The sequence below is a fragment of the Oncorhynchus mykiss genome, chromosome 4 (genome assembly GCF_013265735.2).
Source record: "Oncorhynchus mykiss isolate Arlee chromosome 4, USDA_OmykA_1.1, whole genome shotgun sequence".
Classification (NCBI taxonomy): Eukaryota; Metazoa; Chordata; class Actinopteri; order Salmoniformes; family Salmonidae; genus Oncorhynchus; species Oncorhynchus mykiss.
Window position 1 is genome coordinate 231,372 of NC_048568.1, and position 13,469 is coordinate 244,840.

Below are 13,469 nucleotides of genomic sequence, written 5' to 3' on the forward strand. Positions count from 1 at the left end.
GAACTACTCATTTCAAGTCCTGCCACAACATCTCAATTGGGATTAGGTCTGAACTTTGACTAAGCCATTCCAAAACTTCAAATTTGTTGTTTTTTAACAGTTTTCATGTAGACTTAATTGTGTGTTTTGGATCTTTGTCTTTGTGCATGACCCAGCTGCACTTCAGGTCACAGATGGATGGCCTGACATTCTCCTGTAGAATTATCTGATACAGAGCATAATTCATGGTTCCTTCTATTAAGGCAAGTCGTCCAGGTGATGAAGCAGCAAAGTATGCCCAAACCATCACACTACCACTACCATGCTTGACCGTTGTAGTGTAGTACTGTTAGGTCCCATTATGTCTGGAGAAAACCAATCTCATCCAAAAGGTTGACTCAAGTCTGCCAAAAAGGACCTGGAAGCACCTGGATGATCGTCAAGACTTGGAAGACTGTACAATGGACAGATGAGTCAAAAGTATAACTTTTTGGACGACATGTGTGCCATTATGCCTGGTGAAAACCATGCACTGCATTCCACAGTAACATGTAGGCTCAACATTTCTGAACAGTCCCATTACCAGTCAGAATGTTGAATAATAATAATATTTTGGTAATTTACCAACCATATAGTTAGCGAGCATTTCTTATGCCTCTTTCAATGTTGATTTTTCCACAACTACAACTTCTACAGTCTCAGGTTCCCTCGAAGTTAGACTCATCCAGTAGCTCCCTGAGAAATACATGCTGTAACTGTACAGAATCTTATAGCTAGATGCATTTTTTGGAGGGTGATCCTGTGCTGCCGACCTAGCTAACATTATCATCAACACACCATCACTATGCACACTTGGTATCATGGTCAACAATCTGCACATCTAGCTTTAGCTAGCTAATGTTAGTTGAAATAAAGTATTTGGAAATCTTCTGGGCACAAGATGCAGTCTGAAGATGTTAGCTGGCTAGCTAGTCATTAGCTAACATTAGCTTGTATTGAACACACTAACATGCTGACCAAACCGCTCTTGTGCATGTTGATTTTGTACCCCTACACCAGATATGATCATGACACACAGGTTAAAATATCGAAAGTAAATCTGAACCAATTATATTCATTTGGGGACAGGTCGAAGAGCATTAAAACCTCTTGGAACTACCCCTCCCGGATCCGGGAGAATTGTCATCAACTGACACTGATTAGCATAACGCAACGGACAAAAATTATTACTAGAAAATATTCATATTCATGAAATCACAAGTGAAATATAGTGAAACACAGCTTAGCCTGTCATCTTAGCCTGTCATTATGCTTTACAGCCAAAGCAAGACAAGCATTTGTGTAAGTTTATCAATAGCCTAGCATAGCATTATGTACAGCTAGCAGCAGACAACTTGGTCACGAAAATCAATCAAATTAAATTGTTTACCTTTGATGAGCTTCGGATGTTTTCACTCACGAGACTCCCAGTTAGACAGCAAATGTTCATTTTGTTCCATAAAGATGATTTTTATAGCCGAAATACCTCCGTTTTGTTCTTCACGTTTGGTTGAGAAATCCACCGGAAACTGCGGTCACGACAACGCCGGGAAAAAAATTCTAATCATGTCCATAATATCGACAGAAAAATGGCAAATGTTTTTTTTATAATCAATCCTCAAGGTGTTTTTCAAATATCTATTCGATAATAGATCAACCGGGACAATTGGCTTTTCAGTAGGAGCGAGAGGAAAAATGACTACCTCTGTCTTTTATGCAAGAATCACTCTGAGCTGTCAGCTGGCCACTGACTCAATGTAGTCATTTACGCTCATTCTTCAAAATAAAGGCCTGAAACTACGTCTAAAGGCTGTAGACACTTTAGGGAAGCCACAGAAAAAGGAATCTGGTTGATGTCCCTTTCAATGGGCAATAGGGATGCATAGAAATAAGAGTCACTTCCTGATTGGATTTTTCTCAGGATTTTGCCTGCAATATCAGTTCTGTTACTCACAGACAATATTTTTACAGTTTTGGAAACTTTAGAGTGTTTTCTATCCTAAGCTGTCAATTATATGCATATTCTAGCATCTAGTCCTGAGAAATAGGCGGTTTTCTTTGGGAGCGTTATTTTTCCAAATATAAAAATAATGCCCCTAGTTTCAAGAGGTTAACTGAGTCCTCCTCCTGGCCTAACCAGTCACCCGAGTGCCCACACTCATTTTCAATGGTCCTTCGACCAGATGGAGGAAGATAATATTGCAGGTGGTGGAATGGAAACTGAGCCACAATACCAACTGGAGGACAACACCACCCATTCCTTTGGGGCTAGTCCAGAGGATAAGTCAAGCAAGAGGACTCAAGGCAGACTGCCCATTCTCTGGGGGTTAAACCCAAGGATATGTCCATGTCCATGTCCATTCCAGGAGGACAATCAAGACTCCAACACTTGAATGATATTGATATCTGCTCCTGTTCCGCCCTCTGGTGTTCATCCGGTGTATTCTTGACCTGCAGTTACTAGCTTAACAGACATACTGCTTTCCCAGAGAAAATGAGGCCGGAGGGTGGGCTGCCTTCTGAGAATTCGTAGGTGATCACATAAAACCACTGCCTTCCATTCTGCTAGCAAACGTGCAATAAAATCGATGACCTACAAGGAAGATTAAACTACTAATGGCACATACAAAACTGTAATATCTTATGCTTCACGGAGTTGTTGCTGAACGACGTCATTATCAACATCCAGCTGGCTGGTAATACGCTGTATCGGCAGGATAGAATAGCAGCGTCTGGTAAGACAAGGGGCGGCGGACTATGTATTTTTATAAACAACAGCTGGTGCACGGTTTTGCTCGCCTGAGTTAGTGGGGTCCACAGCTTATCATGAGATACTCTATCATCCTAGAGAGTTATCTGTATTTTTCATCGCTGTCTACGTACCACCACAGACTGAGGCTGGCACTAAGACCGCACTCAATGAGCTGTATTCCACCATAAGCAAACAATAAAACTCTGGACCACTTTTACTCCACACACAGAGACGCATACAAAGCTCTCCCTCACCCTCCATTTGGCAAATCTGACCATAATTATATCTTTCTGATTCCTGTTTACAAGCAAAAATTAAAGCAGGAAGCACCAGTGACTCAATCAATAAAAAAGTGATCAGATGAATCCGATGCTAAACTACAGGACCAATCTGGAATATGTCTGGAAAGCTATCAGATGAATCCAATGCTAAGCTACAGGACCAATCTGGAATATGTCTGGAATATGTTCCTGTATTCCTCCAATGTCATTGGCTTCATCAATATGTGCATCGATGATGTCATCTCCACAGTGACCGTACTTACATACCCCATCCAGAAGCCATGGATTACATGCAAAATCCGCACTGAGCTAAAGGCTAGAGATTCCGCTTTCAAGGACTCTAACCAGGAAGCTTAAAGAAATCCTGCTATAACCGCCGACGAACCAACAGACAGACAAAGCGTCAATACAGGACTAAGAATACTACACTTGGCTCTGACGCTCGTCAGATGTGGCAGGGCTTGCAAACCATTACAGACGACAAAGGGAAGCACAGCCGAGAGCTGCCCATTGACACAAACCTGCCAGACGAGCTAAGCTACTTTAATGCTTGCTTCGAGGCAAATAACACTGAAACATGCATGAGAGCACCAGCTGTTCCGGAAGACTGTGTGATTATGCTTTCCGCAGCAAATGTAAGACCCTTAAACAGGTCAACATTCACAAGGCCGCAGGGTCAGACGGATTACCAGGACGTGTACTGCAAGCATGCGCTGACCAACTGGCAAGTGTCTTCACTGACATTTTTGATCTATTCCTGTCCAAGTCTGTAATAAGAACATGTTTTAAGCAGACCACCATAGTCCGTGTGCCAATAACACTAAGGTAACCTGGCTAAATGACTACCGACCTGTATCCACTATGTGCTTTGAAAGGCTGGTCATGGCTCACATTAACACCATTATTCCAGAAACCCTAGACACACTTCAATTTGCATACCGCCCTAACAGATCCACAGATCCCACCTGGACAAAAGGAACACCTGTGTGAGAATGCTATTCATTGACTACAGCTAAGCGTACAACACCATAGTGCCTTCAAAGCTCATCAATAAGTTAAGGACCCTGGTACTAAACACCTCTCTCTGCAACTGGATCCTGGACTTCCTGACGGGCAGCCCCCAGGTGGTAAGGGTAGGTAACAACACAGGGGCCCCTCAGGGGTGCGTGCTCAGTCCCCTCCTGTACTCCCTGTTCACTCATGACTGCACGGCCAAGCACGATTCCAAAAACATTAAGTTTGCTGATGACACAACTGACAACGACGAGACAGCCTCTAGGGAGGAGGTCAGAGACTTGGCCGTGTGGTGCCAGAACTACAACCTCTCCCTCAACGTGATCAAGACATAGGAGATGATTGTGGACTACAGGAAAAGGAGGACCGAGCACTCCCCCATTCTCATCGATGGGGCTGCAGTGGAGCAGGTCGAGAGCTTCAAGTTCCTTGGTTCTCCACATCACCAACAAACTAACATGGTCCAAGCACACAAAGACAGTCGTGAAGAGGGCACGACAACACCTATTCCCCCTCAGGAGACTGAAAAGATTTGGCATGGGTCCTCAGATCCTCAAAAATATTTTACAGCTGCACCATCGAGAGCACTGGTTGCATCACTTCCTGGTAGGGCAACTACTTGGCCTTAGAGGGTAGTGTGGAGGGTAGTGCGTACGGCCCAGTACATCCCTGGGGCAAAGTTTCCTGCCTTCCAGGACCTCTACCAGGCGGTGTCAGAGGAAGGCCCCAAAAATTGTCAAAGACTCCAGCCACCCTAGTCATACATTGGGTCGTCCTTTAAAAGTTGCAGTGCACTGCGGCGCAGCTTGCATGAAGCCGCAGAATTCTATGGCACCTTATTTAATAAAGGATTTTTTCTTAATAAAGATTGTAAATTTAAAATAAAGGGGTTAGAAATCCAGAGCATAAAAACAAGTGTAAATAAGTGGCGGTTGGTGCCGTTTAAGATGAGGGAGGACGATAATTTTTATGAGCAGGGCCTTATCTCTATTACAGTATATTGACTGTCATTATATATCCCATTTACCCAGCTCAATGTAACATGCATAGGTTAAGGCTTATTACTACATGATACTCACATTTTCCCTATACCCATCATGAGCTTGCTACAACCTAGCCTATGAATTAAAGTGTAGAGAGTAGGTGCACAGGTCGAGATACATTTTAGTAACATGATTCAATAGTGAAAAAAACATCACCAAATGGACATGATGAAATCAACACAACGAGTGAAAGTATATTCCATCACTATCACTGCCCGGCCATCCCGAGTTCATCAGTTCAGTCAATTTTGGCCCCCAAAAAAGTGACTTTTGACTTTGACTTTTGACTTCCTATGAAATCATATTGCAAATGCACAAATCATATTCGTTATGCACAAGTAAAAAATAAAATAAAATTATGGTAATAACATTTTACAAAAGTATATTCATACAGTTCTTACACATGATTAATTGACTTAAAATCGAAAGAATTTTGAAAAACTGTCCAGAAAGCACTTTTTTAAGGGTGTGTGAAGTTTTTTACAAAATTGACATTTTTTACTTTTGACATTTGACTTCCTATGAAATCATATTCCAAATGGAGAAAACATATGCCTTATGCACAAGTAATAAAATAAAAAAAATGATGATAATAAAATGACTAAAGTATGTTGATACAGTTCTTATACATGTGTAATTGACACAAAAATCTAAAGAATTTTGAAAAACGGTGTGTGAAGTTTTTTACAAAATTTTGACATTTTTTACTTTTGACTTCCTATGAAATTATATTACAAATGGACAAAACATATGCCTTATGCGCAAGTAATAAAATATAAAAAATTATGATAATAAAATTGGACAAAAGTATATTCTTACAGTTCTTACACATGTGTAATTGACAAAAAAAATCGAAAAATGGTCCAGAAAGCCCTTTTTTAAGGGGTGATAAGTTTTTGACAAAAAATCTTTTTTTCAAAATGTTGCTTTTGGATGTTGACTTGGGTTGCATTTTCAATATGAAAAACCCAGGTGGAGTGCACTCGCCACCTGTTGGATTTTTGAAGTGTTACAACTGGCACTTGCCATATGGCATTTGCAATCAACTTTACACGAATCAATGCCACATTGGGTGGTATTGGACACCGTGTATATGGTTTGTCCAATGCCAATGTTTTGCCATTCATTTTTGTCCATTTCAGGGGGGTATTCCCTTAATTAATTTGAATAATATTATGGTGTTTCAATTCCTTGAAAAACTAAAAACCCCCTGGGTTTCTGTTAGGATGGAACGGAAAATATTGTGGTGTACAAAGTGATGGTTGGCAGTACAGCACTGGGGGGGTTCAATTTCCCAACGGGGAGGAAGGAGTAGGCTGTCCTTGTAATTAAGAATTTGTTCTTAACAGATTTCAAAGTTGTGATGTCTTCACTATTATTCTACAATATAGTAAAAATAAAGAGACATTTTTTGACCGGTACTGAAAAATGAAAAAACCCTCTGGGCAAATTCAGACCGTTTCGCTCTCGGAGCGCACACTGGACGTTTGGCCCAAGGAGTAGACTTGATTTGAGCGTTCGGACCTTACAACGGCAGTCAAGCACCCAAGCTAACGTTGGCTAGCTTGCTAGCTACTTCCAGACACAAATGAGACCACTCTGACCATTTGACCGGTGTTGAGCGCTCGTAAATTCATTATTCTGCGCTCTGGTACAGTCAGACGAGATTGCTCAGAAATCGGAGTAGATAGCCAGAGCGAATTTAAGAAAGCACACAAAGTTGTTCGTAAGGACAGTGTAGCTAAAAAATTGTCAGCCAACATAACGTGTAAAGTACAGTTGAATTCGGAAGTTTACATACACCTTCGCCAAATGCATTTTAACTCAGTTTTTCACAATTCACAAAGTCTCTCCTTCAGCAAAGCACCGCCACAACGTGCTTCACGGTTGAGATGGTGTTCTTCAGCTTGCAAGCCTCCCCCTTCTTCCTCCAAACATAACGATGGTCGTGTCATCAGACCAAAGGACGTTTCTCCAAAAAGTATGATCTTTGTAACCATGTGCAGTTGCAAACCGTAGTCTTGCTTTTTTATGGTGGTTTTGGAGCAGTTGCTTCTTCCTTGCTGAGTGGCCTTTCAGGTTATGTCGATATCAGACTTGTTTTACTGTGGATATAGATACTTTTGTACCCGTTTTCTCCAGTATCTTCACAAGGTCCTTTGCTGTTGTTCGGGGATTGATTCGTACCAACGTATGTTCATCTCTAGGAGACAGAACATGTCTACTTCCTGAGCGCTATGACGGCTGCGTCGTCCCATGGTGTTTATACTTGCGCACTATTGTTTAAACAGATGAACGTGGTACCTTCAGGCATTTGGAAAGTGTTCCCAAGGATAAACCAGACTTGTGGAACTCTACAATTTTTTTTCTGAGGTCTTTGCTGATTTCTTTGGATTTTTCCATGATGTCAAGCGAAGAGGCACTGAGTTTGAAGGTATATACACCTGTTCTGAACAGCCCCAATATCTGCAACACCATTAAGCAAAGGGCACCACCAAGTAAGCGGCATCATGAAGACCAAGGAGCTCTCCAAACAGGTCAGGGACAAAGTTGTCGAGAAGTACAAATCAGGCTTTGGTTATAAAAAAAATATTCTGAAACTTTGAACATCCCACGGAGCACCATTAAATTAATTATTAAAACATTTAAAGAATATGGCACCACAGCAAACCCGGACAAGAGAGGACCGCCCACAGAAACACACGGACCAGGCAAGGAGGGCATTAATCAGAGAGGCACCAAAGAGACCAAAGATATCCCTGAAGGAGCTGCTAAGCTCCACAGCGGAGATTGGAGTATCTGTCAATAGGACCACTTTAAGCCGTACACGCCACAGAGCTGGGCTTAACTGGTTAGTGGCCAGAAAAAAGCCATTGCTCAAAGAAAAAAATAAGCAAACATGTTTGGTGTTTGCCACAAGGCCATCAAGGAAAACGCTATGTCTGGCGCAAACCCAACACCTCTCATCACCCTGAGAACACCATCTCCACAGTGACGCATGGGGTTGGCAGCATCATGCTGTTAGGATGTTTTTCATCGGCAGGGACTGGGAAACTGGTCAAAATTGAAGGAATGATGGATGGTGCTAAATACAGGGAAATTCTTGAGTGAAACCTGTTTGTCTTCCGGAGATTTGAGACTGGGATGGAGGATCCCCTTCCAGCAGGACAATGACCCGATGCGTACTGCTAAAGCAACACTTGAGTGGTTTAAGGGGAAACATTTAAATGTCTTGGAATGAATGGCTTAGTCAAATCCCAGACCTCAATCCAATTGAGAATCTGTGGTATGACTTCAATATTTTTGTACCCCACGGAACCCATCCAACTTGAAGGACCTGGAACAGTTTTGCATTAAAGAATTGGTAAAAGTCCCAAGTGGCTAGATGTGCCAAGCTTATAGAGACATACCCCAAGAGACTTGCAGCTGTAATTGCTGCAAAAGGTGGCTCTACAAAGTAATGACTTTGGAGGGGGGGGTTAATAGTGACGCACGCTGTAACGGCCGTCGTCGGCTCAGCGCATCTGGTCTCCAGTGAGTCTCCTCGGGGCGGTGTACATGGCACCAGCCCCGACTGACGGTTCTGGCAGCTCCTGGCTGACTGACGGCTCTGGTAGCTCCTGGCTGACTGACGGTTCTGGCAGCTCCTGGCTGACTGACGGCTCTGGCAGCTCCTGGCTGACTGGCGGCTCCTGGCTGACTGACAGCTCTGGCAGCTCCTGGCTGACCGGCGTCTCTGTCAGCTCCTGACTGGCGGACGACTCTGGCAGCTCAGGACAAGCGGACGACTCTGGCAGCTCAGGACAGGCGGACGACTCTGGCAGCTCAGGACGGACGGGTGACTCTGGCAGCTCAGGACAGACGGGTGACTCTGGCAGCTCAGGACAGACGGGCGACTCTGGCAGCTCAGGACAGACGGGCGACTCTGGCAGCTCAGGTCAGACGGGCGACTCTGACCGCTCTGGACAGACGAGACTCTGGCAGCTCAAGACAGACGGGAGACTTTGGCAGCTCAGGACAGACGGGAGACGCTGGCAGCTCAGGACAAACGGGAGACTCTGGAAGCTCAGGACAGACGGAAGACTGGCAGCTCAGGACAGACGGGAGACTCTGACAGCGCTGGGCAGGAGGAAGACTCTGACAGCACTGGACAGGCGGGAGCACCTGTAGGAAGGAGACGGAGAGACAGCCTGGTGCGGGGGGCTGCCACCGGAGGGCTGGTGCGTGAAGGCGGCACTGAATAGACCGGACCGTGGAGGCGCACTGGAGGTCTCGAGCACCGAGCCTGCCCAACCCTACCTGGCTGAATGCTCCCCGTAGCCCGACCGGTGCGGCGAGGTGGATTAGCCCGCACTGTGCTGTGCTGGCGAACCGGGGACACCATGCGTAGGGCTGGTGCCATGTACACTGACCCGAGGAGACGCACTGGAGACCAGATGCGCTGAGCCCCCCCCCAAGAAATGTTTGGGGCTGCCTCTCGGGCTTCCAACCACGACGCCATGCTGCCTCCTCATACCAGCTTAGCCTTGGAGCGACGATATTCTCCAGCTTGTGCCCAGGGTCCCTTATCGTCCAGAATCTCCTCCCATGTCCAGGAGTCCTGCGATCGCTGCTGCTGCTGCCCGTTACCACGCTGCTTGGTCCTTTGGTGGTGGGTGTTTCTGTAACGGCCGTCGTTGGTGGAATAAGGTGAGGACCAAGGTGCAGCGTGGTAAGTGTTCATGATTTTTAATACAAAACTGAACACTAAACAAAATAACAACTAGGAAGAACGAACAAACGAAAAAGTCCTGTCTAGTGATGAACCACAAACAGACAATAAACACCCACGAAACACAGGTGGAAAAAGGCTACCTAAGTATGATTCTCAATCAGAGACAACTAACGACACCTGCCTCTGATTGAGATCCATACCAGGCCAAACTTAAAAAATCAACATAGAAACACAAACAGACTGCCCACCCCAACTCACAACCCTGACCATACTAAAACAAAAACAAAACAAAGGAACTAAGGTCAGAACGTGACACATGCTCAAGTTTTCAGTTTTTGACTTTTTTCTTGTTAGTTTCACAACAAAAATATTTTGCATCTTCAAAGTGGTAGGCATGTTGTGGAAATCAAATCATACAAACCCCCAAAATATATTTTAATTCCAGGTTGTAAGGCAACAAAATATGGAAAATTCCAAGTTGGTGAATACTTTTGCAAGCCACTGTAGGTGCTGGAGGAGGCCTGATACTCCTGGATGTGTTTCCATTCAAAAACATATGGCCGAGTTGGGGGTGGAGCTGACATCCTGAAGTCCTTCGTTTGAAATTACCAATGACACAAATCAGCGACCACCTTACCTAGTTATTACACATTACTGTTGGGTTGTTATGTTGTAATAGGTCACTCTCTCGGGAACTTGTCTCAACTGCACCAGGACGAGTTTGTCAAAGTAGGATAGAGTAAGTGTGATCAGACAACAGACCTATCTGCCTGTGACGGTACTATGGTTGCAGAATGTCTGCTGAATTGACTTTCAGTAATGGCATTATGACTTTTTATGCATCAATAATGTTATGATAGTTCCTATTGGGACTTACTTTATCTGTGGCTCCTATGCCTATCCCTGGTTACCAAAGTTGTGGCAAGGGTCGTGTTATTTGGGATATGTTGTACCCCTTGTAAGACATTCTGTAAACTCCTTTTTGTAAACTCCTGTAAACATTCTGTAAACTCCTTTTTCACACCATCATAAACATGTGATTGCAGAAATGGAGAGATTCTTTGCGATTGCTTTTCCATTTCAAGGTATTTCTAAAATAGCACGGGAAGTTATTAATATGGGGATATCATCAATGTGTGATACATCAATGTGTGCTTTTGGAGATGGGTGTCAGTGGTGATCACAAGAATGTGGTGGGAATCATAGGGGTCTTCATCAAACCAAGCCACATGATTATGGTCAATGTGCCTGTAGTAACTGTCCTCGGTGCTGTAACGAACCATGTTCTCTCAGATGTGAGAGATCAAACCTGTTAATACCTCTTTTATATAATTTTGTGTGAAATCTATTTATTATTGCAGCGGCAAGTAAAATATGCCTTTGTGTTTTATAGAAATGCAAGGTGTTTAATGTAATTATTTTATGCTTACTGCTAATGTTTTTATACTGTCAATTTTTTCATGTTTTCTAAAAATACATTTTAAGTATAAGTTTTATTGCAAGGAATTCTAATTGGTCAACCACAGGCTGGGGCTGGTATATAAAGTACATCCTGTCCCTTTGTTCTGTGGAGAGAATCACTGAGGACAGGGGAGAATGAACATACATCTACCTCTCAGCATAACATCTCCTCTTTGAATAAACCTATTTGTCTCCCCCTGATTTGCTTTGGGGTCTGTGTTATTGAAGAGTAACATCAACTGCTAACAATGGCACTGATGCAGACACATTGAGCACAGATTTGGCATGCCAGAGCTTGTTGTACTAATTACATACGCCACCAACAAAGGTGATGGATACAATTTGGGATTTTAACTTTCCTTACCGGGACAGTCACACAATACTGGAATATATAAGAAACCAGAAACCCTATACATGTGAGTAGATATATTATTATTGAGCTAGCAATGCTGTGTCTGTGCTCAACTGGAAAATGAGTGTGCGTGGCATTTGACAATTCAGTATGGGGTGCACGTCCAACTGACCGTTAGCTGGCTAGAGATTGTGTGTGTGTGTGTGTGTGTGTGTGTGTGTGTGTGGTGTAAGATTACCGATTCAAATAACCCATGGAATGTCAGAATTCAATTATAGGGATTATATTCATTCTAGTTATAATTGATTGAAGCCAGTATAGACTGCTGATCGCCTCTTATGGGAGCATGTAGCAAAAATCTATTGCTTCATGCTAATGCTAGGTAGGTAGGTAGGTTTTGGTAGGGGCGCGTCAGTTTTAGCTAGGTGGCTGTCACTGGCTAAACATTGTGTGTATGGTGTACTGATTAAAAGAAACCATCAGATGAAATGTCTGAATTTAATTCATTATATGGCTAATAGTTTGAAGTTAGTATCAATTGCAGATCTCCTCTTAGGAGAGCTCGTAGCATTGCTTGTCTAGGCTCTTTAGCTATCTTACCATGCTAGATAATTAATTTCCAACTCAGATCTACTTAGCTAGCTAGTTTTTACCGGTGTCGGATGTTGGCGTTTCAGAAGAAGTTCTGAAGTTCAACCATCATTTTCCCCTGTGAATGCTGTACAATGATGTTGTCTCCCTAGATTAGCAATGTATGTGTTTGTAGCTCTCAGTCAGTGTTATACAGGTTCGATTGCATCACTATGAGAATTAAATGATATGAAAACGCATTAACTGCAGCCTAGGGCAGGTTAAAATCAAGCTAAAAGGCAGTCAATTCAGATACTGCCATTTACCTTGGTATCACAGTAACTTTTTGCAGTTACTGCTAATATGATCCCCCATTTTCTCCAAAACACAATACAAAAGAGGCAGGATACTTGTCCACATGATTAAGCATGTCTTTAATGTAGCAAAAATGAATTAACTCATTTTTGACCAAATTAGCAGTTACTGCCTTTTTGCTTGGGAGGGCAGTGTGGCCATCTGTGGGTACTACATTCCTTATTCACAACACTTACTAGGCTCATAATCTGAGTTAGCAACTGCATCAGATCTACAAATCAATGAGCTAAATCTATCCATTTACTTCGCAACTCAGTGAACCAGCGCAGCATTCGCTCATACAATTTTTAATATATATATATTTTTTGTGCTCATACAATTACCCAGTAGCCATTTAGAAACAACAAAAGGTTATTTCTTAATAAAAAAAAGTATTCTGGCTGTTTAAAATCGGCCACATCTTGAAAAAGAGGACATGAACATGATATGTTTAGGTTTTACACCTTTTCTGAGAAAATGTTTAACGTTTGATGGCTATGTGCCAGCCATCGCTAGCACTGTTGGTCACCACAACATGTACCCATGCAAACATTGAGCTTGCTCACCAAGTATCCATAACTTTGATAATATTAAGTTAACTGAAGTACGATTATAAGGTTAACGTGGTACGGTCTCTTGCCAGCAATAGCAAAACGGGCATTGTGACGCAGAACAATGGGCTGGGAATAGAAGGTTCGTAAAGGTGAGTTGGTGCTCAATAGAACTAAAAGAAGCTGACAGGGTGAAAAATGCCCTAAAATAAGGCCTGTTTTTCACAATTACTTCAAAACTATGGCAAACAGCTGGGACATAAAGTAATATTATGAAACTGGGTTCCATGGCGGAAGCAATGGAGCCCATTGTGTCCAGCCTACTGAGGACAGAAAACATCATAAATATCAGGCTGTAG